The sequence below is a fragment of the Cuculus canorus genome, chromosome 21, assembly GCF_017976375.1.
Source record: "Cuculus canorus isolate bCucCan1 chromosome 21, bCucCan1.pri, whole genome shotgun sequence".
Lineage (NCBI taxonomy): Eukaryota > Metazoa > Chordata > Aves > Cuculiformes > Cuculidae > Cuculus > Cuculus canorus.
In genome coordinates this window covers 4,976,588-5,001,012 of record NC_071421.1, presented here as the reverse complement: position 1 = coordinate 5,001,012, position 24,425 = coordinate 4,976,588, and the positions used below count along the sequence as shown (strand labels likewise).

The 24,425-nt window shown below is 51.9% G+C and overlaps 1 protein-coding gene across 3 annotated transcripts in view; it reads left to right on the top strand.

Annotated features, from left to right (window-relative positions):
• CASZ1 (castor zinc finger 1) overlaps nt 1-24,425 on the top strand; it is a 206,588-nt gene that overhangs the window by 31,339 nt on the left and 150,824 nt on the right. For all 3 annotated transcript variants that reach the window (XM_054085594.1, XM_054085596.1, XM_054085593.1), the window contains exon 2: nt 5,463-5,606. The gene's annotated coding sequence lies outside the window, so the exon portion shown is untranslated. The remainder of the gene's footprint in view (nt 1-5,462; nt 5,607-24,425) is intronic.

Here is a 24,425-nt window from a genome sequence, read left to right as displayed (position 1 = left end):
GTCCTGTCTTCTGCTGTCAGTGCGTCCCTGGCACGGGGGGCTCGTCTCGTTCGGAGCTGCTGGGGTGCTGCCGTAGGTCTCGTGGGCGGTTTGCCCGTTGTGCTTTCCAGGGGAGGCAGCTGGGACAGATGAGTGATCCTTTGGTGGACATCCCAGTGCGCAGTCCCATGGGTTTGTGTGCCCCAGAGCTGAGCCAGCGTGGGTACCACCACATCCTGGTGTGTTCTTCTCTCGTAGGGGGTTTTCTGTACGCTGTTGGCCATGGGGGGCTTGCGCTCCTCTGGGAGGAAAGGTCTGTTTGTGGATTCAAGTGATGAAAGCACCACTGACATTCACCTCACCTCCTTCGAATGGTTTTCCACGCCCATGGGGTCGTAGTCTGATCCCAGCTACATCTGGGAAAGTACAGAGGTGTTCTTGGGGGGGGGAAAAGGAACATCTCCAAACTGAGAGGGATCAGGATCCCTCTCTCTGCGAGCCAGGCAGTGTTTGGCCCGAAGCAGAGGGCGTTTTGTTTTACTGCCCCTCTGAAGGGTCACAGCTCAGCCTCCCCCCGTGACCAGTGGGTCTTGGCGCTGGGTGTGGGAGAGGCAGGCGCTCTGCTGTCGCAGCTGGAAGAGCACGCAAGCCAGATGTCAGTGCTGGGATGCCGGGGGCACGGCTGCCTCGGGAAGAGCCCGCAGGCTGCCACTGGGGCAGGGTAGGATGTGCAGATGTGTGTGTCTGCTGGAGGAAGGGGTTACACTGCCACTGCATCCTCTGTTCCATCTCTGCTATGGGGAAAGGAAAAGAGAAGAAGAAGAGAAGGGAGGGCAGCAGTTGTCTTCTCTGAGCCATTAGCCAGAACTTGAAATCGGACCTGTTACTTTTGAGGAATGTAGGGCAGTGGAGGAGAGATGTAGTGTGAATGCGCGCGTGGCTCTTGCTCCAGTGTCCTAGGCAAATGCCAGAGTATAGGGTGGCAAGGAGTAGCAATTACCCCACAGCTTCAGCTCCACCACTGCACTCTTTGATCGCTTATTACTTTTCTATTCCTTCTGCTTCTTGCTGTAATTGTTACAAAATCTCTCTGCTTTGGGAGGGGTCCAGGACTCCAGGGCCCAATTGCATCTGCCCTGATTCAGAAAGTGGGTCATGCCGCTTGGTCTGGGAAGGAGATACTCATCTTGCTTAGCATGATATTTATTAGGAGATAGGGAAGGGAATGCAACCACGCTGTTGCCTAGAAAATTGCTCTGGGGGGATAGCGAAGGACTTGTGAGGGCAGAACACAGAAAGTTCTTGCACACCCGGTGCCTGCTGAAGCTGTGCCACGTTCTCTGCGCCTACGTTGCCTGCTTCCCTCGCAGCGAGACGTGGTGTGGATAGACGGCGGAGCGATGGTGGGACTGGGGACAAGGAGGGGCTTTGTAGCTGCCAGGCAGTGATGGACTCTTTGCCTTCCTTGGAGAAGAGGCTGGTGGGAGTGGAAGGAGGGAAAAACCGCACCAGGTTTGTTCTTAAAGACGTGCTCTTTGCACAGTAGTAGCCAGTGAAAACCTAACCTGGTTGGGTTTTGCTGCTGGACAAGTGACCAGCGTTGCTCCTGCACCTCCTCCAAACACACGGCAAGCCTGGGCGCTTGGTGTGTGTGACACAGTGCCCTGAAAGGCAACAGCTCCCCTGCTAAGAGCAATTAGGAAGCTTGGATCCAAAGCCTGGAGTAATTTACTCTGTGCTGTGTCTACCTCTCATTAAACAACAGAGAGAAGGGAGCTCGGTAAAAGCAGCAGATGATGATCGGGCCGATGCTGCTGCAGCAGGGTCTCGCAGTAGGGACGCCGCCACAGGCTGCCCTGCTCGTGGGGGGCAGGAAAGCGCAGCTGATCCTGCCGGGCTGGCTGGGCCTGTGCTGCTGCTTGCTGTGAAATCACCCTCGGGATTATCCAAAGGAAGAACTGGCAGCTCCAGTAACTTGGAAGGCTGGATCCTCAACTCGTTTAAATTGGCATGACTTCACTGAAGCCACCGAAACTGCATTGATTTTACACCAGGTGAGGATCTGGTCCAGAATCTTCTGAAAGAAGGTGACAAAGAAGGCACTAAAAAAGTTTCATAGAGCCCTCTTCCGAGCATGGGGACTCCTGAGCTGTGGTGAGTGGGTCAGCAGGTCATTTCCTCGCGGCTTGGACGGCTTCACAGGGCTCCACATTCTTGTGGCTATGGTCAATGCCAAAGCTCAGCTCCCCAGGAACATGGGGGCAACCTGCATCTTGCCTGGCTTTGAACCGAACGTTGGCAGGGGTTGGTGCCACCACCCGGGGTTGCCTTGGCAGCCCTCCCTGCTCATGAATCCTTAGTGGCAGCGCAGTGAGAGGAGTTGGAGACCCAGTGAAGCCCACTGCCTTTTGGTTTGGCCTCATGAACCCTGCTAGGCTTGTTCTTATAGGTGCTCTAAGCCTGGATGGTCTTTTCCCATACTTCCAACACCACCGGTATCCCCTGTGGCATGGAATGCCGCTGGCTGCAGCAGACCGGCGGCTGTGGCTTTAGTCTTACACCACCGCCACCGCAAGCTGTAATTTCTCCGTGAAGTGATGAGGAGGAGAGTTTCCACTTCAGGGAAGGAGAGCAGCCAGTGCCCGTGTCCTAGATGACTGCTCCGTTGGGCAGCAGTGAGCTCATCCCTCCAGAAATCAGTGCTTCCTGATGTGAAAGGCCAATTCTCCGCACCTCATTCTTAGTTAGGGATATTATGGGATGTATGTAAGAAGGTATATCTAGAGGCTGTTTGCTGTAGCACCAAGCTCTTGAGACCTGCAGAGATGACCAGAATTCCCTCCAGCTCACATCCGGGGTGGATCTGGATAGGGTTTTAGCAACTCCCAGTGTAGCAGCTCAGGGCCGGAAGTGAAGAAGGGATAAAATATCCAGCTGAAACTCCTGTAGGATGTAATTACCTGAGCTGGAAGCTGGCCAGGACAACAGGTATCGTGCATCATCTGCTGGTGGTATCAGAAGCACCCGACGTTGTTGGTCAGGACTGAGGAGTGACGTTTGCGCGAGAGATGGGACTGCTCCCTCAGGGCTGCTTCTGTGGGCATTCAGCGTAACGGCTTTTGAAGTCGCTTGGTATTTGTTTCCATGGTTGTTCTGTGCACGTATCATGGTGCCTACAAAATGCTCTTGGGAAGCTACAGCCTGTGGATGGATGGTCCTGTCCTGACGCTCGTTCAAATGCTCCTACTTTTCCATTGAAAATAAAAGAGGGAAAAAAGCTTGAACAACAACAAAAAAAAAAGAGCGAGGAAAAAAAAAAAACAACAAAGGAAATTGACTTCCCAAAAATTACACTAAGCTAACATTTGAGGCCTGGCACAAATCCATCAGAGCCAGGAAACTCGGAATTAACCAGTGTGCTCCCATGGCTACCAGGAGCGGCTCCACTCCGGCAGCACCGGCCCAAGCTGTAGAAGTGGAGGGTTTGGGGATGAAGTTCCTCAGTGTGTCTCTGCAGCGCAGCAGAAGGTGTTTTCATGCACTTCCGTGCGCACAGAAATGGGGTGTTAGATGCTGGGTCAGCGTTACGCTTTGGGGAGAGGATTAACCCCAGGCTCCTGGTGCTCAGAGTTGCCAGCACCTGCCCAGGGCTCGGTGGAGCAGGGATGGAGTGGCACAGCAAGGAGCTGCAAGCTCCTGCCGAGGGAGCTTGAGAATCTCCACCCTTGCCCAGTTTGCAGGTGAAGACAAGGTTGACTCTTCTTCGCTCCCACTTGTACAGGAGCCAGCACAGCATCGATCACTGTGACTTCCAGCTCAGGTCCGAGGCGCGGGTCAGGCGGAGCTGGGGTTGTGCGAGCAGCCGGCTCCTAGCGGGGCGCAGGATGGGGCTCCAAGCAGGAATAGCGGCTGGCACGGCAGGTTATAGGTGGCCTGAGCTGGCAGAGCGGGATGGAGTCAAGCCTGGAAAACACCTGCTGCGTGCTTCTTGCTCCAGGCTGATGTTATCAGTGCTGTGTGTTCGCGAAGACCCGTTTCACTCATCCTTTCTGAACAAGGAAGGAATATGGGCTCCTGTACCTATGGCTGCAAAGGGACTGGCATCGTGCGGAGAGCGGGATGAAGGTCCCGCCGTGTTTCCGCTGTTCCCAGCTGCGGTGGGCTGCCAACCTGCTTCTGCTGTGAGTTGTCGCAGCTTTGGGGTGCTGCAGACAGAAGGTTTCGTGTCAGACCTTTGATAGCATCTCATTTCAGAGGCTGGGGGAGGTCGGGATGTGTTAAGGCTGAAAATATTTACAGGTTTTGAAGTTGAAATGCAAACAGGAAAAGCCCTTTAAAAAGTGAGCGTAGTGGATATTCAAAACAGGGATTGCCATGGAAACGCCACAATATTTGCTTAAATTGACACAAAGGTTGCTGGTTGCAGGGTTCTGACTTCTTTGGCTCCATTTTCTTTGGCCCGGTACCTATCACAAATTGATCTCAACAGCCTTCTTTTGTTTTGCTTCTTTTATTTTTGTCTGATGGAAATTAAAAAAAAAAAAACAACAAAAACACAAAACACCACCACCAAAACCGTCCAGTCTAGAAATCCCACCTCACAGAAGAGTCTGAAGCTTCTGAGATTCTGTCACTTGTTGGAGCTAGGACGGGTTTAATTTTGTAAGTAAAGTAAAAGTTCTTGTTCTTTTAATCCGTGCATTTAGCCATTTCCTCCAGTGCAGGAAATGGAAGGGAATGGTCTGAGCTGTCGAGGGAGAGTGGGGAGAAGGGTGAAAGTTGTTGGAAAGGTGGCAGCGAGCACCCAAGGAGCACAGGAAGGGAAGTGGGACTTTGGTTGTTCAGCTCTTGGACCAAAATTTGAGAGGTTTGTTTTTGGTTCTCAATGCTGCCTTAGCTTTGCCAAGTGACCTTTGACAAGTCGCTTAATTACTGCGTGCCTCCCCAAACTGGAAATAATTCTTCCTTTGTCTCATCTGGTGGTATTTGTACCGTCCTTCGGGTTGAGGAGATACACTTGCTGCGGAGGTGTACAAGACGATAGAGCGCTGTTCTGGTAGCTGTAAGATGAGTACAAGCAAATGATTTTCCCCAAGACGAGGGATGGCATCATCACCTCTCGTGTGCAGAAGGGCTCGGCAGGCGATGGGGAAAGCTCTGTGCAGTAATGGCTTAGTTCCATAGGTTGCTGCTGCAACTGCTTTCCTGGGGAAAGCTGGAGTGCGTGGCCCACCAGATGGTGGTTTGTGCCTTGGTTTTTGAGTTGCTAGCACCGCTCGTGGCAAGAGAAGGAGGCTGGGATGCAATGTGTTTGGCAGGGTGTGAAATGCCTTGCCTTGCTGGACTGTTGTGTGCGACCAAGGGCTGAGATCTGTGGGTGGCTGTGGCATTTGAGGCCGGCGTCATTGCTTGTGCTCGTGATTCACCTGAGCTCGCGTACTGCTGGGTAGGGAATATTCATTTCCTTTTGAAACTCTCCCTAGGGCAAACAGACTTCACCAAGTGAAGGGACGCCATCAAATTCACACTGTCTTCACCTGAGACCACCTGCAAATCAAAGAACCTGACTGCTCTCCTGGCTTTGTACACTGGAATGGACCTTGAAGCCTGTGACTTCTCAATGCAAGGTACTGGCTTTTGTTCTATGAACACAGCCTCTGCTCTGAAGCAGGACTGGAGTGAGTGATTTGGGCTCTCCAGAGCTTCCATTCCAGTTCCCGGGGAATCCCTAGACTATAAAGTTTAGAAGAGCGGCTAAAAGTCATTGGTTTGGGTGGGAAATGCATGGTGGGGTTTGTCCTGGGGTGGTTTACAAGCGCAACTGGGTTTACCCTGCTTCGCTGCCCATTTCTGCAGAGACACGGGCGCCCAGCTGACACAGCAAAGCGCTGGCTTGAACTGCTCGCTCTCACAGCCTCCTTCTTCCTAATGAGCTGCTGTGCAGTATTAACAATTAGCTAAGTAGTACGGCAGAACAGGCTACCACGGGAGTCCCCTGGGTAAGTATTGTGTGGGACAGTTTCTGATTGACTCGTTTCACAAAAGAAGAGGAGTTGGGAGATATCTGTGGTCACGGTGGGAAACCCGGAAAGGTTGTGAGGGGGTGGGACTCTGTTTTTAAAAGCCATTTTACTTTCTTCACTGCTTGGCTCCAGTCACAGCTTCGCCACAAAGAAAGGTATGGCACAACATGGCCTAGAAGAAAGCAGCTGTGGGATAACAACAGTGGGATAATCTGTTTCTTCTCAATGGTTTGGGGAGCTGGGAGGTACCTGGTGGCACTGCTGTGGTGCTGCAGAGGGAAGGGGCTGAGGATCTGTGCTGTGGCTGGGTTTTGTATGAAGTTATGTCTGCTCTGGAGGGGTAGAGGTTTTGTCAGGGGATGTCCCTGTACTTTTTTGGCACCATTAAACGATGATGATGCCTGAACGAAGATCAGCGACCTGAAGTGCCTGTGGCAATTGTTTATCACCACGTTCCTCTGTCTTTTGCTCCTGTGCCATAAATGATACCTGGGCAAAGCAGTGTATCCAAAACTGTGGAGTCACAGGTACAGCTGAGACCTGAACTGGAAGGATTAGCGTGGAAAGACTGTGTTGGCTTAGCAAGAGGGAAGACCAGAAAAGTCACAGGTCTAAGATGTTGGTCTGGTGCTTCAACTATCCCTGTCCATCCCTGACTGTGTGTGGCACAGGAGAATTTAGTCATCTCCTGCATGCCCTACCTTAAAGAGCAACAGCCATGATCCTCTAAGGCTCAGCAGGGCTTAGCGCTTGCCACGTGTTCGGAGCCTACAGACCTGAGTGCTTGCAGTAAACCTGCCAGGAAATAGAGTGTGCTTCAGGATGGGATACGGGTGAACTGTGCCTTCCCACACCTTCCCAGTGCTGAAACTCCTCCAGGGTCTGGCATGCTTTATTTGGAAAGCTTGGGTTTGAACTATTAATGTAGGGAACTCTGCGTGAGCTGCTCTGGTGTCTGTGTCCCTTTTTAGAGCAGTGGCACACGCCTCCCCAGGCCTCCAGAGGCGAGAGAGCTTCCCAATTCAGAGCTCTGCCTGAGGGAATGGAGTAGTGGAATATGAAGAGCCTTGAGGTTTTACCAAATAAAATACAAATTTGATGGAAGCAGGTGAATTTTCCATCAAACATCCTCATGTGCCTCTCCAGAGACCCAACATTGGGGTCGGGGGGAAACTGCTGAGGATACTGCTGTGTAAGTTCTGAGTCCTTTTTTCCATCAGAGGGAGCTTTCCCTGTGATGCTTCTCACAGATTTCTTCTGGTGTTGCTCCTGGTATTGAAAGCCCTACGCATCCATCCGACGGACCTGGGATGAGCAGGAGCCCTGAGTCAGTGAGGCGAGAGGGGGAGACTGATACAGCAAGAATTCCTTAGGTGCTGAAGTGAACCTCAAGGTTCACGTTCTTGCAGATCAGTAATCCTTTTCCATGTTTGCCTTCTCCTCCTCGTACCTGCTGGGTGCAATGCCTGTACGAAGCTGAGTGTCCTCCAGGGGCTGTTTTCTGAGGGACAGAGGCTCATTAGAGATGATAGAAATACTTCCCTTGACTCTGGCTCTTTTCTGAGGGTCCCCTGGTTCTACAAGCACCACTTCAGTGAAGGAGATGCATTTAGCCTTTCAGGCACGTGGCTTTGTATCGCTCATGCTGTGGACTAGAAATCCCCGGGTTCCAGTCTTCAGCCCTGGAGCAAGTTGTATGGCTCCTACTTTGAAAACAAGCTCGATTGACTTTGGGCTACAGAGGCTCTTTGCCCGTCCCTCGGCTACGATTGCTGTTCCGCGTTCTGTTTGTAGGCACGAGCTGACTGTTCAGTCCTAGAGCTGTAAGGGTTGGAGGGAGCATTCTTGTTCAGTTGATGAAGCCTCTTGTGCGGTGCAGGGGGAAAGCTAAAGGAAAAGTGTGGGAAAAGAATTAGAAATACCTGCTTTGTCTGTGTTTGAATTTACAATATATTTTGCCTTGCTTCCGTGCTATTTGAACCTAAATTTGGGGGTCAGCTTGGGCTGAGTGTGTTATTTCTGCTGGGATCCTTGGGATCGCTGTGTGGCTGCAGCTGCAAAGGGCATAAAGTGAGAGCTCTGCCTTCCATGGGACTGCAGCTGGGCTGGCCCTGAGCTCAGATCCTCAGCTGGGCCGAGGAATATGAAACAGCCTTGCAAAATCATTGTGGAAATTTCCCCGCCTGTGAATGAAATCAACTTGCCTGCCTTTGCCAGGAGGAGTTTAACTTGCCCATTAAAATATACATCTATTTATGTATTACTTGTTCTGTGAGAGAAAATTTTCCCAGGCAGTTACAAAACTCAGTCTAGACTGTAACGTGTGGCATCTGGTGGTAACACGCCATGAACATCTATCTGAATACGATATCTGCCGGATCACCCCGGTTGGGAGTTAATAGCTCCGATCTGGATTATAGCGAGGTCTTCCCGTTTGCAGCACGCTCTCGCTGGATAAAGGTTTGGCCCAGATCCTTCCTGCGCTGGTCTGGATGGGGCTCTATCCTGCCCACGTCCATCCCAGTAAAGCGAGGCAGGCATTTCCGTACTTGTTCTGCTCTGACTGTCCACCTGGAGTGGAGGCAGCAGTTCTCGGGCAGAGCTCTTCCAGTTGGGCTGAGTTGAGGAGAAGGAAAATGCTAAAAGCCTGCCTGGGATAAGAGCAGGGTTGTCACATCCATCTGCTCAGGCCCTGACGAGCAGCTGATCCATATTGTTAACATATTGCCTGCCATATGGGCTAGCTCAGCTCTCCAGGAACGCTTGGGAGACCTGACCTCTAGTGTGACAAGATGTGAGCATGAAGGACGGGTTGACAACAGCCCTTGGGTCTCCGAGTGTGAAACTGTGTTTCAGCCACTTCCGCTGCCCTCCCCTGCGCTCACTCGTGCGCCGTCTCTGCCTGCCTCTCCCTCTCTCCCTCTCTGAGGGATTTTTCCTCCCTCCCCTGTTTTCCGCATCCCTGGTCTGCTCTAGATCAATGACCTTCACTCATAACCAGACCGGACAGTTCTGACTCCCTCCCCCGGGCCTTCGATCAGATGTTGGGTTGGCGGCTGTGGAAAGCTGCATGGGGGAAGTCAAAGGAGAGGAGAGGGGATCATGAGCTCGCCAGGCCTTATAGCTGCCCGTAACGTGTCTGATCTGAGAATGGGACCAACGCCTGGTCCACCAGGGTCCTCAGCAGCTCCTGCTCGCTTGGATAACAGCAGATGCTGATGTAACCTCCGAATGGAGGGGCGAGTCCAGCCATGAGATCTGAGCAGGGTGGAAAGGCTCAGGGGTTCAGGGAAGGGCCCTGATGCCGGGGTCTGAGGAGAGAACGCTTACAAGGCTCTTGAGAGATTCAGCATGATTTGATTTCAAAGTAAAGGTAGACGTGGCCCAAAGACCTCTCAGAAGCCCTGCTGTGCCCTGCAACTGGTGATTTGGCCCCCACAGCCATCCCACGTGAGGGGGAGCAGTTGTCTGAGGTGCGAAGGCTGGAGAGATGTTCTGGCAGTGAGGAAGTTTGCTGGGCAGGATCGCTTGTGGGTGTTGAAGGAACTCTTGAGCGCAGAGGCTGTGGTGCAGTGTGGTGCAAGCACAGAGGTTGTGTGGATGGATCCGTGGAGCGGCTTAGCCCTAAAGAAGCCCAGTGCTTAAGTTGCCTGGCTCACTGTCATGCAGGAGACCCGCCTGCCCCCAAAACTCTGATGGAAAAAGGATGTTCAATACTGGAGGAGATGACACTGAGCCAGGCCTTCGTGGGTTCAGACCCTGCTTTCCCTGCCGTCTTTGGTCGTTCTTCTCACCTCATGGTCTCCCAGAGCTATGGCTGATGAAGATGGCCATCTCTTTCCTAAGGCTTCTGCCTTCACACTTGAACTTTGTGGAGGTTAAATCCTGGCACTATTAAAGCAAGCATAAGTTTTGCCTAAACCTCAGTGGAGTCAGGATTTCAGCCTTGGCTCATCAGAAGAGGATCAGGATGTTTCTCAATCTTTCTTGCCCATCAGCACTGTCAGACCTGCAGGCAGGACTTGGCTTTTGATCTCCCCAAGTAAGGGTTGCCTTGTTTTGTTTTTTTTTTTTAAATACCTGTCCCGTGAAAGTCAATATCCTCGATATAAGCTATGATTTTATACTACTCCTCTGCACAAAGGTTGTTGACCAGTTCAGGTCCTTTTATGACTCTCCTTCCCCCTATACCTGAAATGCAGCATCAATAGTGTTTATTTGTCGAGAGGAGCCCACTGAGGTATTGCAAAATAAAACACAGTGATGAGTTGTGGTTTATTTACTCAAGCGTCACTGATGTAACAAACCTGATTTTATGCTAATAATGACTCAGAAGCAGAGCTGGGAGGAGAAGCCAGATCTTCTGATTCCTTTAGCCATCCAAAAGTATTCCTTCCTAATCCTTACTAGATCCAAGGGCAGTTCTCTCAGGTGGGATGTGGGCAGCGATGCTGTGGCACCCTGATGAAACCGTGAGCTGAAAGGAAAGGTTCTGAGTGCCCTACCAGTTTGCAGGGCTCTGAGGAAAACACTGAGGAACATGTTGAGCTCTGGGAGGCTGTGTCCAGCGGGAGCCAGCGGGGACGCTGACCTGCTGGAGATCCTCAAGGAAAACCATCTGGAAGGCACTTGGAGCAATGAGTGCTAAGTACACACATGAGTGTTCGAGGGAAATGCATGTTCAAAGTGTAGTTCTTAGAAATGTGTTGATAAAAACGAAAAAATGTGAAAAATGAACAAATATAAAGTGAATGTGATCTGTTCCCTGATGTCTTCCACTGGGGGCTCATTCCAGAGCTGGTGCCCGGCCTATGGGGCAGGGCTGGGGGTGAGGCTTATCTGACTACTTGAGCTGAATATGGAAAGGCTGTTTTAGCATATTGCCTCTGACAAATTATGTCTTAATGCTGGGGCTGATTTTTTTGTTATTACTGCAGTTATTTATTAACCATTAAGAGCCACAGGTAAGCATCTGCTGATGTAAAGTGGCAGAGCTGCATTTTCAGCCAGCAGAATGATCCTGATTTTTGCCAGGGCAGTTTACGAGCTGTCCCAGTGTCTTTCTTGTGATTCTTGCTGAGTTTGTCTTAGCTGTACATTAATAGAGCATACAAGAGAAAAGAGGAGAGGACAAACTAAGGTGAGCGTGAAAGTAAAATAAGCAAACAATATTGCTAGCCTTGTCCTTTGAGAAGTCAAAAGCTACTCCCCTCGTTCCCCCAGTTATAAGACTTAATAATACTGAGGTTTCTATGTGTTTAGGATGCATGCAGATCACATTTCAGGTTGCTGTGCCCTGCTCGTGGGAGAGCAGAGGGAGGGATAGCCTGTACATACCTTGCTGTGCGAAACAGAAATCTTATGTAACTTGCAAAATCTCAGGCTTTAAGAAAAACACAAAGCATTGCAAGGTTGACGAGAGTTGGCACATGAGAGCAGTTCCTGCTCAACTACCCTGCCCCGAAGTGTGCTGGCCTAGAGAACAGCCTACTCGGGGACCTGGTTGCCATCCTCCTTTACCAGGACTGGCCGTAACAGGAGCTGAAGTCGGTTGCCCTGATGTCCAGGAATGTTTTGGTAGACGTGTTATACCCGGGGACATTTGGTGGTGCCGCACTAGCTGTCCTCCCTTTATCCTGCTGTCTTCTACCCGCTTCTTGCTCATTCCCCTGTGCCACTTTTTATGGGTTCGCTAGAAAGGAGAGAAGATTTTTCTTTCCCTTGTTTGCTTCACTTCATTACTCCCATCTGTTCATCCAGGCCCGTAGTCCCTTTGTTTTTCAGAGTCGTGTGGGTTTGGGCTCTGTTTGCTCTTCGGGATGCTCTTCTGGACAAGGCTGGTGTGGGAAGGAGGTCTGCTTTCCAGGCCGGCACGAGGGGTGGGGGAAATGTGCCTCTTCAAATTAATCCAAATTTTCTCCTCTAGAAATGCTAATGGGGGAAAAGCAATTAAAGCAGCCTGTTTTTTATTAAGTAATCTGTGTTAAGAGCTTGTAATGAAGTTTAGTGCCGTTGTGACTTGATATTTCAGCTTCATCGGTTTGAGTCAAAACAATCCAAAGTGGGAAGGGAGCGAGGAGGTGAGCTGCTCCCCAGCATCAGTTGCGCTGACTCTCATTCCAGCTCGTTCTTGCAGGCTTCCCACCATGAGACCATTCACTCTTTATCCTGCCTAGGAGAGCTGCGCTGTGTGAGAAGGGGGGCTGTAAAACCTGCGTACACAAACTGGATGGCTGCCTTGGGTTTAAAAAACCTGTTTTGACAGTGAGGATGACCGTGGAACAGCCTTTGCCTTGCTTCTTTGGACGGTTCCAAAGAGTGAGTAGACAAGAGATGGCAGAGGGAGGTGGCAGCAGGGAGTGGTGAGAGCCTCCATGCCTCTGAACAGGTTCCTAAAGCCTTGCCAACATCTGGAAAAGTTTTAGCTGCCACAGGGGGGGATCTGTGCCTGCCATTCCTGTCCTTTGCCCTGCCCTGTCCCCTCGGAGTAACACAGCCCTGTGACCAGGGTGGCAAACTGCTGGGGGCTGTGGAAGGAGCCCCTCTCCTTCCTCCCACCCCAGGAGAAGGCAGGAGAAAAAAGAGACGATGTCCCTTTAAGCAACTACATGCCAAGCCTCTGCCATCCTGTTTTATCTGAAGTCCAACCGCATGTTGTTCCAGGGCCGATCCGCTTTAGCTAATTAATAATCTGACAGGAGCCACCCAAGGGATTAGCTGCTGAGACGAGCTAGACCAAACCCCCAGCAAATGAGCCCCGCGCTCCCTGGGGACACGGAGGTGACTTTGGGGGGCAGGGGGCTGCACCGCACGCAGAAGGGTGTCGAGGCCCTGAAGGGGATTTATGGCATCTGGGAGGGTGAAGGGGGAGGCGAGGGGTTACAATTTATGAGATGTAAACTAATAAATCAGTTAGTTGAGGAGGGGAAAGAGGGAGCACCAAATTAAAAGATAACGTCTTAAAGGAACAGCGTAAATTGATGGTGCTCCCTGTGGCAGGGGACACCGGGAGAGTTCCCAGTGCAGACCAGTTGTGGTTTCCTCTGCACTGGCTGACAGGGAGAGAGGAAGAGGGAGACTGCGAAGCAAAGGGAAAAAAAATGATGTCGATGAGGATTGAGAGAGACGTTTTCTGCAGTTTCTACAAACAGATGATGGGTTGGCTTTTGTGGCGGGGGCAGCAACGTGAAGGAGGACGCGAGAGTGCCTCTTAACTGTAGAACAGAGAGGCTGTGGGGCTGGGAGGGACTGGTGGGCCGGGGGGTGCATGGGGCATCCTCTGCACTCAGTCCCCAGGTATGATTAGGCTTCCAGACTTGTAGAGAACTCCTCGGTTCCCTGCTTGTTAAATGAGGTCGGTGGAGTGGGTCAACTTGGAGCAAGGCAAGTTACTATTAGGAGAGCTGTCTGAAGACAGAGAGTGATGTGTCGTCTCCAAATTCGCCTCTTCAGTGAGTCCTCAGGCAGTGACGGCGTTTGGAGTTTGCTCCTGAGGCAAGCATTCAGTTTTGGTCTGGAGTCTTGCGGAGGTCTGGAACTTCCTGGTGGTGAAGGTCCATTTCAGGTTCTCTTCTGCTTCTGGGAGCTGTGTGCCTTCTGGGTAGGGCAGTGGCCTTGGGCACAGGTTTTCCCCTGCCTCTTCCACTGTTCAGTCTCAAAGTTGCTCTGCCTGGTGTCTTTCCATACCAGTCTCTTCTGGTGCTTTACAATCTCTTCCAGGCCAAGGTTCTCTCTGAGAACACGTCCAGGCCTCCGCTGTCTCTAGGGGCTGCTCTAATGCGAATGGTAGTGTAAGATGGGATTTCCAAAAGCCTTCTTAGGGAGATTTGTAATCCCTGCCCCATGACGGTGCTAGACACAAGCTAATGGAGAGGGGCCTGTGTGAGCTCTCGGCAGACCCAGAGAAAGCCTCTTGGCCGCTGCCAAAGGCCAAGCTTTTGGCTTTGTTCCCTGCAAGGAAGGCTCCTTTATTTTCTTCATCCCCACCTAGCCTGCGGCAGACCCAGGGCAGCGTGGCCCCTTCCCTCTCCGGAGCTGGGGAGCAAGGATGTGGCTGCAGAACGGCAGGCAGTCCCTGGAGCCGGGCGAGCTCCTCCTGCCCCACCTCACCCCGCAGCACCCCATGGCCTGACGCCAGCCCGAGCCCCCGCAGCCACCCTTGGAGGGGATTGCTGGGAACGCCTCTTCGCTGCCAGCGTCCTGGGCTCGTGTGGGAGCTGCCCTGGGGGTGCTCAGCACGGAGCCCGCAGATCGCTCTTCCAGTGGGGCAACTGCATTAAGCAAACTAAACTCATCTGACTTCCATGTATTTCCATCTAGAGAGCTACCTTGCGGTTTGCAAGGTCCCCAGCACAGACGTGTTGCGCCAGGGCTGCTTGTCGTCATCTCCAAAGGCAGGGAGTTGAGAAGGAGCAGTCTTGTACCTTGCTGGAGCAGAACTGTGATGTTGAGCCCTTTTCTTTCTGGGCAGCTTTGGTGGGTGTTAGCTTGGGCTTTGCTGATGCAGAACTGTGATGTTGAGCGCTTCCTTTCTGGGTGGCTTTGGTGGACATCAGCTTGGGCCTGGGCTGTGAGAGATCTACAGCCACTGGAAACCTGTCTGTCTTCCTACCAGCTCCACACCATCCAACCCCATCCATCCCACCCCATCCCACAGCACTCCTCCTCGCTCGGCTGTGCTTAGGCAGCCGTGTGGTGGGAGCATGTGGGAAGGCTTTTCCGGAGGCTGGGCTGGCAGTCGCGCCGTCGCAGCCTCTCACACACACAGCCGCGGTTTGGCCTCCCTCCTGCAAAGCTGCCAGTGGCCCACGCTGCCTCCTGACCAACATCATTAGTGCGGGTATTTATATTTCATTAACAACATTAAGCCAAAATGGTATTAAAAGCAACACCAATGATAAATAGCTTATTAATGAACAGGGAACCGGCTGCACCACGCGCAAATTCAATCCCTTCCTAAACATGTCTCTACCACTAAACCCAGCCATTTAACTCCTGCTACCCTGGAGAAATTTGAAGGCTGCTTTGTGGGAGGATGGGAATCAGATCAAGGCAGGGGGTGGAGGGGGCGCGGTGTCATGCAGTTTGGTTCTAAGGCAGATGACTGGAGTGGGAAGAAGGTGTAGACCCCTCAAAGTGCCTCTGTATTTTTGCTGCTGGGTGGGACACATTTGGGTCTGTGTTTCTATGCATTAAAACAGCAGTAGTATAGAGAGTATGAAGCCAAAGAACAGAGAGATTTAAGGTCCAAGTGAGCGTCTGCCTCTGGTTTTACCATCCTCTGCCCTGTTTCCCTTGCACGCTCTCCGCACCTCTCCCTGGCTCTGGCAGTGCCAGCCACCAGCACAGATTCTCCTGCCTGCACCAAGCCCAGTCTCTCGCAGTGATCTCCGAGGACAGCCGGCCTTGTCCTCATTCCTCCCTCTGTGTTTATTCTAGGGATTAAGAATGTTAAAAATGTGGCTTTTCTTGTAAGCTTGTCAATCAGTTTATTATTTTTATTTTTTGTTTTTGTTTGCCCCCCAACTCCTCATTCTCTGAAACGACTTCCCATGCTCCTGCCCCACCCGAAGTACAAAGGCTCTTTTATTGCTCTTCCTGCTCCTTCTTTCAGCGGTAAATTAATTGCCTCAGAAACTTGGATGACTTGACTTTGGAGTCGGAGGTCCCCCCTCAAACCACCCTTGGGGCTCTCAGAGGAGAGTTTCCCCTCTCCAAACACAGCTCTGTGCTTTCCCAACAGGGAGGACGTGGGGCTGGGCTTCGCCTCGCTTGATCCCCCTCCCTCCAAGCTGCTGCCTCCTTTGCATCCAGACACGCTCCCTGCTTTCCCACATCCAGTGTGCGGTCAGCAGCACGTGCAGCCGGCACCCAACGCTCCGTGCGTCATCTCCAGGGGCAGCAGCAGCAGGTCCTGCACATCCTCCTGGCCCCTGCTGCCCATGGAAGCAGGCAATGCCTGCAGCTCCCCAAAACCGGGCAGCTCTCCAGTTGGTCACGCTCATCTGTATCGCCCTGACTGCACCCACCTTCCTGCCTTAAGCTGCAGCGGTTGCAGGTATGAGGCAGTAACTGTGGTCTCCCTGCTGTGGGTTGGTTTGCTCACCCTTCAGCGTTCATCGTGCCAAGGGCTTTACATGAAGAATGAGGCCCTTCCCTGGCCTGACCGTGTCTGAATGTCAGGTCTCAGTTGTATGCCGTGCAGCGTTGAGCATAATCTTCTGCACTTCTGTTCCCAAGCACAGTGGTGGTTCTGAATTTAGGATCTGAGGTGCAGCTGGAATCTTTCTGCCTCCTCTCCTGGTCCTTAGGTCCTTCTGTTACAGGCTGGGCAGGAAGGAAGCAGAAGATCGCAGAACCAGCTGGACTCACCTCCATGACCTGTGTCTTGCAGGTGATAGAGAGCAAGTTGACCAAAAGGGTATTTTATCATCTGTTTACGTGCCGTTGTGGGCAGTATCATGGATCGCATGTCTCCTGCTTAGCCCAGATGTGACTTGTGTGTCCTGACAGAGCCGTGTAAGAGAGGAAACTCATCAGGACTTGCCTATTCCAGGTTATCAAAGGGTCTATCCCTTACTCGCGTGAGCATTAAGACACTCGGATATTCAGAGCAGAGAGGAGAGGTGGGGGAAGAAGGGAGGAAAACCAGGTACCAAGATAATAATGATTTTCCCAGAGCTGTGTAGGGAACTGAGGGTGATATCCAGCAGCATCTCTTCTGTCTCACTCTTGCCACAGCGCTGAGGATAAACAAAACCACCCTGGTGCTGCTTACCTTCTCTGGCCGGCAGCCTTCATGCCGTGGCATCCCTTCCTGCCGGGAGCTCAGCAGAGCAGGGCCAGGCTGTGCTTGGGCCCTTTCTTTTTGGGCTGCGAAGGGCTCAGAGAGTGAAGGATGCAGTGTGGAAGTTGGCTGTGGTGTTGGATGAGCATCTTGCCTGTCGATGGAAGACCCAGCAGCCTGGGAGGTGCCTGGGTGTAGGCCACAGAGGTTCCCACAGCCAGGAAAAGGGGGAATGGCTTAGACAGAAATACCCTGAATGGCTTGTAGATGTGGATTGGTGAGAGGAGGGTTTCTGAGGAAAAGCCTTTGATCTTTTCCTCCTGAAATCATTCCTGGAAATATCTCTGAGGGAATTGGTTCCACCCCCCCAAGTCTGTTGGGAAGACCACCCCTGCCTGGTGCTTTGTGAGGGTGGTACCAAGGCTTCTTGGGACTGCAGGTGAGAAAACTGGCCTTCCTGCCCCACTACTGTGCTTCCTTGTCACGCTTATGGAAGGTTCTCTGTCACAAAAGAATTGCTGTTGACTGCCAGATCTCGGGCTTTGTCTCCTTTGAGTATCCAAACAAGGATGAGAGGTCTCGAGTCCTGCTTTTTGCTACGGAGAAGACTAGCTGCTGCGTGAGAGATGCTTAGGTGGGAGGAAACATGAGCTTCCCTCATCTGCTGAGGCATATGCTTCATGGGAAGTTCTCACATGCTCCTGAGAAGACCTGCCAGGTAGGAAGGAAATTGTTGTGGAAGCTGTCACACATCAGCTCTGCCTCTGAGGAATAGGAGCCGTGTCCTATTTCTTACCCTGACGGTGTGAGAACGTCAGGTAGACGTGAGGTAGTGTTCCGTGTCCGAAGGGTGGCTTCTCCGGGGCTGCACAGCTGTGTGTTGCAGGGGGAGCTGCTCTTTACCCGGCTCCCAAACCATTGCCTCTAGGGCCCACCCCAGCAATCCTGCACACTCCGCGAGCTGCCCCTTCCATCGCAGCTCTCTATGGAGTGTCTTCCCTTGAAAGGAATTTTAATCAAACTTGACTGAGGAGTGCTGAAAAACATGAGGAAGTAATTAGAAATATGAATTTACAGCCTGCTGGGGTACCTCCCTCTTTCTCTCTCTCTGCATAACGCCTGTGTTTACCCGTGTTTCCTACCATTGCCAGGCTCATTCTTCAAAGCCCTCCTCCACTTCTCTACCTTTGTCCAAACCTCACGTGTCAGATTTGTGACCCTCAGCGCTGCCTCAGAGAGAAGAGAAAAGGTGGAGCCAGTTCTGGGGAAGACTGTGGCCCTCACTTTCATGTGCAAGGCAGCAGGAGGACAGTCCCGGGAGGAAGTTGCAGGTTCCCTGAAGGAAATTGGCTGGAACAGCCTCCCTGATTGTCTCTGATTTCCCAGCTAGATAGGCCCCCCGGGAGGGGGTAGGCTGGAGCAGGGTGGAATCAGCCTGGAAATTAAGATGGGCTGGATGCTTCTTCCATAAGGGGTTATTTTCTCATTTATGCTGTTCTTGAGGGTCCTTTTTTTTTTTTCTTTAATTGGTTTGCACACATGAAACCTTTATTCTAGAAAGGCTCTGAGCTTGGACAACTGCAGGATCCAAAACCCGCTCCCAGGGATGGTTGCATACTCCAGTGTGGTGGCTCTTGCTCCCTGATTCCAGCTGGTGTGTCCTTCTCCTTTTGTCCCACGTGCACAGGCAGTGGAATGGAGAGCTCTCAGCCGTCTGCTCAAAGCACACCAGAGAGTTTAAGCCCTTCGCAGAAGGGAGAGTGAGGAGAGTTGTGTGGGTGAGACTCCAAACCCAGTCCAGTTGCCTTGGGCAGGAATTAAGGGGCAAAGTATGAATGCGTGTGGGGGTAGCAGAGGAGCTAAAGCACTCGGGCACTTCTTCTCTCGTCTTGACTTTGCTTTTCTTCTTAAAGCAGTAGAAGAAATGGCTGGCAAGGTTCTGGGCTCTGGGAATGGGGCTGTTCAGACAGTTACCAGCCTGCGTGGCAATGAGGAAGAGCTCTGAATTTGCTGGTGGAATTTAGCAGAAATGGGTATATCTGTTTGGATGACCCTTCACAAGAACAAGCTGCTTCCAACCTGTAGCTTTGTTTCTCCTCTTTTTTCCCCTTTTTTGGGGATTAGGCCCTTAGTGCAGTTTACTTTCCTTGGTCCTAAAGAGGCCAGAGAGCCAGCTGTCTCGATGCAAACAGGGGAAGGCATTCCCTGCACTGCCAGCAGGCATCTTGCATGGGGTGGGGTTGAACGGGAGGATTTGAAGCCCCCATGATGCCTGGCTTACATCTGAGTTTCACTGGTGGGGCTCTCATCTGCTGGACAGCAGAGAGAAACCAAACCCAAATGCTCTTCCCAACTCTGCTATTGAAGAGGCTGTTGCCATGGCCTTATCCTGGGCTGTTTGGTGATGAAGGAGAGAAGGGGGAGTAGTGTAAGTACTCCCTCGGGATCCCCTCTTACACTCTCATTTTCCTGTAACCGCTTTGGTTTTTTGGCTAATTAAAGGCTCTGAGCAGTTTTCAGCCTGTGGGGTTTCTTTTATTTGGTTCCTCAGCAATTAACTTGTGTACTGAACGAAATGTTGATTGAGCTGGGTAGGATCTGGAGCCCATGTCTTGGTTTAAACTTTTAGAGCCTTTCTCCCTAGTCCTGTGAATCCATGCCTTTCCTATCCCTTCAGTGGCCCTGTTCCACCTTCTCTTCCTCTGCTGATCATTCCTCTCCATGCCGGCCACTGCCTTTGTGCTTTCTTTTCCACCTTCGTTCTCACCAAGCCCTTTCTTCTGCAGAGAAAAGGAGCACCCAGGAGCCTTTTTGCCCCATCGTCAGTGGGCCAGGAGCCCTGTTTATTCCGAGGCTTCCCTCACAGTTTTCCCATGACATAGTCCCAACGGGCTGGGAAGAACCTGAGCTGCAGGACCAGCCTGTCTGTGAGCAGCCGTGCCTGTTCTGCTCCGGGGTCTTGGGGCGTTCATGGGCTTAGTTTCCTCCTTGCCTGGTGCCTCAGCCCTTTCCTCGGTACCTATCTTGCTTTCTTCACACTGAGAAGGGCTTCTCTCCTCCCCTCGCAGTCGCTGGGGCTGAGGTTGCCCAGGTTGGATGTCCAGGTGCCTGAACCGGCTGGCCTGGCTCCCACCTGCACCCAGGGGTGTTAGTAGGGTGCTCTGCTCTGCTCTTGCCCTCACCTGGCAGGGATTCTGCTTTGGGTGACCAAGGTGATAAACCTTCACACTCCACTGGAGGCATCGGCCTCCCCTCCCGAGGGGCCTGATCTGATCTCGAGCTCTTTGCTGACTGTTTTGGCTTGGCTGAAAACACCTGACTTGCACCACGCTCTGCACCAGCGCCTCTATCCACTTCCTCTCAGACTGGAAGGGCCACCTTCTCCCACTTGGCTTGAAAGCTTTTTCCCCGGCTCTCTTGGAGTCCTGCATCTTGCTGAGCTCCTGCCAGACATTTGCACCAGGTAGCAAGTGTTGCATGGCTTTATTGTTGTGACAGTTGGGGCGTTTTTTGTTGCCATTTTCCCTGCGCGCCGTTTCTTTGCTGTTGCGTGGTGGGGTGGGCAGCTGTCCTCTTAAATAAGGAACATCGGCACCAAAGTGCCACCCTGTCCTCGGGCTGGTTTCACCCTCCCTCGCCCCCCAGCCCGTTCCCCACGGTGAGTTTGCCCACACCGCTGCGGCAAGCGAGCGTGAGTGTTGGCTCTCTGGGCGAGCGCACCTGCAGCCTGTGCACGCACACGGTGGGGTGTGCCGGCACTGCCGTGTGCGCACCTCCTGGCACCAGCTGAGCCGTGGGCATGCGTGGTGCTGTGCTTCATGTCCGTCCACCCGTCTGTCCTCTCCCGTCTGTCATGTCGGCGTGCAGAGTGTTCTGCACGACGCTCTCTAACCCTGCTCATCCAGCAGCAGCTCTTTGGCACGCAGGAATCTATACAAACTTTCTTTTTCAAAGGGAAAACGACAGTTGTTTGCTTCCGAAACAGGGGGAAAAAAAGGCAAATGAAACACAAATTAAACCCCAGCCTACCCTGTGTGCACACACCGAACTTTCTGTCATCTGTAGAAAAATAGCCAGCCTCGTCCCCAAATGCTGGAGGTTTGAGACAGAGTGCAGGAGGGAGAGAAGCCGTGGTTTCCAAGGGCTGATTAGATGGCATGCCAAGTGTATTAAATTTTGCAGACATTTTAACAGCAATATGCTAGATAGTTGGGTGTCCCCTGAGGCTGCTGGATTTTTTATATCCTTCACAGAAGGTCAAAGCCCTCTTCTGCCTGCCCCCCTCCGTCTCTCTGCTGTCTCTCTCTCTCTTTCATTCTGTGTCCCTTTCTCTCTCTGTCACCATCCCTCTTTCTCTATTTTTTTTGAGCACTTTCTCCTTCTCCTCTGCTCTGTGCGTGTAAAATAAAAGATGAGGCATTGCGAGTTCCCCCGGCGCGTGGAAGCTCTCGCACTCCCTGTGGTCTCCGAGATGGGTATGCTGGGGCTTTCCCCTCTCTTTTCTGCAGTTTGTTTTGGGGAAAATATGTTTTCCTCCCTTCAATCCCCAAACATCAGCGCTCTCCCTCCCTTTTTTTGTATTTTTGTAGCGAAAAAAAAAAAAAAAAGGCAGGAAAAGAATCCATCTGGCATATGAATAATTGAAATGGCTCAACTCTGTTCCTGTTGCTGTTGTTTGCTCTCAGTTCTTCCTCCCCCGCCCCAACCAGAGCATCCCCCTCGGGGTACAGGAGTCGGAGGTAGGGATGTATTGATTCAGCTGAGGGAGGAGGTGCGAGGGGCAACACGCAGCCCCTGCTGTTCCCCCGGAGTCTTGTCCTGCGGACAGGGTGTGCTTTGATGGGGCGCGAGGGTGAGTGAAGGTTGCTCTTCCCAGTATCCCGGTGTGTCTCCTGGCTGGCCCTGGGAGCCCTTCCCCAGGTGGCTCGCAGTGTTCCCCCGCTGTGCCAGAGCGTGCCCCTCATAAGCGGTGACAGGTTTTGCTTTCCCACAGCATCTTCCTATCTGCCTGCTCACTCCTGGGCCTCAGAGACTTCCCATCGGATCCCCGCTCGGTGGCAGAGCTCTGCAGGATGGGGACCTGCCGTGCTGCCCTCCCAGCAGCATTCCAGCTGCTCGGCAGAGCCCGTGCATCGTTCTTGGTCAGTGCAAGGCATCCCAGCTCTGGTCCCTCTCCCACAGCACTGGGACGGAGCTGCAGACAGAGCAGTGTCCGGCTGCGCTTGCCTCGCACCGTGCTCCCCATTGGGTGGGTGCTTTGAGCAACCTCCCAGGTTAGACTTTTATTTAGGACATGTGGAGGGGTCTGAAATAAACCCTCTCTCCTCCTGGCTTGGTCCAGGCTCTCTGGTGCTCGCACGGGTTCTCAAACTGAGCCCTCCAACACCGAACCTGCTGCCTTTTCCCGAGCCGGCCCGGGTACCCGAGCGCCTGGCATCCAAAGCACAGCTTTTGCTGTCTCTTTAAAACCATTTAGAGTAAAAACAAAGAACTTTAGTGCATTAATTCTGGATGAAGATGGGTCTCCAGATGACAGACTGATCCATATTCTTCCCCATAAGACAACTTGCATTTCCCTCCTCCCCATCGCCTCCTGCCCAAGGCTCTCCCTCCCGTCTCTATCCGTCTGTCTGTCTGTCGTTCTCCTCACTCTTTAGACCTGAAAAGCTGACAGAAGGCGTAGAACCTGTAAATGTACACATTGCACTCCTTTTCTCTGTAGTTAGACTGCCTCTGATGAGTTTATGTTTTGAAGAAGGTATTTGCTGTGTGTATTTGTGATTATACTTGGCAGGCGCTGGGTGCGCGTGGTGTGTTTTTGGGGGATGTTTGTGTATTGTTGGGGAGGAGTTTATATTTAGGCTCTGTTTTTTGTGGTTTGGGTAGGTAATGTATGGATGGATGAGATGTGTGTGTTTATCAAGCCTGCTTGTGTGTGTTTTTATTCTGTCTTGGTGTTTGTTGTGTGGGCATATGCCTGTGCAGTGCATCTGCATGGAGATTTGTGTATGTTTTTCCGTGTGTGGGGCCGGTGTAGGAGTTTGGGCTTGAGTCATAAGGATTCTGTGTCTGTTTTAGGATACATACTCCACGTATTACGTCTGAGTTTTGTGTGTAGTTTGTGATGTTTGCTAATTTTATTAATTCTGCTGTTAGAAGGGATGGGCTTTGGTGAGTCTTGAGTGTGCTTGGAATGTGTTTTTCGTGAAGGCGCACTTAGAAAAGTACAAGAACACTGAAGAGATGTTAGAAGAGCGATCGAGGAAGAGAGGCTGCTGAAAAATTCAGGGGTGCAAGCGTCTCATTAATACCATTACTGGAGTGGGAGGGCCTCAAGGCCAGGGAAATTCCTTTCTTTTTTTTTTTTTTTTTTTTAACTTTATTTAAAAAGTCCAAGAAAAAGGAAAATTTCAAAAGCAAAAATATTTCAGGTGGATTCAAATCAGGTGTGTTTATATATATGTAGATAGATATGTAGATACGTGGGTCTTTTTATATCAAGACTCCTACACACGATATAAAAGTTGCATGTAAAATCTTTGGTAAGCCAGCACTTGGTGCAGATAATTAGATATTTATATCTAATAAAACTGGTTTGATGGGGAAATCACTCTCTTCTGTGCAGATTTCCATTTGAAGACAAGTTTCGGTGCTTGTGTTTGTTTTTTCTGACAGCAAAACTGAGGGTTTGGCACGGACAAAACATATTCCCTGTAAATATCTAAATCTCTGTTCTCTGCCATAAACAGTCAGAGATGTGCCCAATCATGTCAGGGGAGCCTATTCATCCACTTTCTGCTTTCATGTTACTTACAGTGAGCTTTGTGGAGAGGAGAAACGTGTAACAAACTCAAAGCAAACCAGACTATTGCTGTCCCTGGGACGCAGGTGAGCGTCCGTCACAGGGCGTGTATCTCGCAGGGGCAGCTCCATGCTCCCATCGATGAGCCCTTGTCGAGGGCAGCCAGGGCCCTGCACCGTGTGGGGAAACACCAAGGATGGGAGAGACCTTGAGGTGCATCGGATGCTGGCACCTTGGCACGTGGAGCATCTCGTCCTCCAGCCTTGTAATCCTGGAGGTGATGAGTTCCCAGTTGGCCCATTGCCGTCCAGCTTAGATAAAGAAATCAGCTTCATTTATAGAATCATAGGATGGTTTGGGTTGAAGGGACCTCAAAGCCCATCCAGTTACACCCCCCCTGCCATGGGCAGGGACGCCTCCCACTGGCTCAGGCTGCCCAAGGCCCATCCAACCTGGCCTGGAACCCCTCCAGGGATGGGGCAGCCACCACTTCTCTGAGCAACCCAGGCCAGTGTCTCCCAACCCTCGTGAAGAATTTCTTCCCAATGTCTACTCTAAATCTTTCCCCCTCCAGTTTAAAGCCATTCCCGCTCATCCTGTCACTACTTGCTCGAAAATGCGCCTCCCTAGGTCTCCTGGAGCCGCTTTCAGTACTGGAAGCTGCTCTAAGGTCTCCCTGAAACCTTCTCTTCTCCAGGCTGAACAACCCCAACTCTCTCAGCCTGTCTTCGTTCTTGGGCTGCCAGGAGAGCTGCCACCTCGGCTCGGCAGTGGAAGGGGTTGACAGGCAGTGTTTGGCAGCAGAGACCCTGTCGGCAGAGCGGCCGAGTGGCTG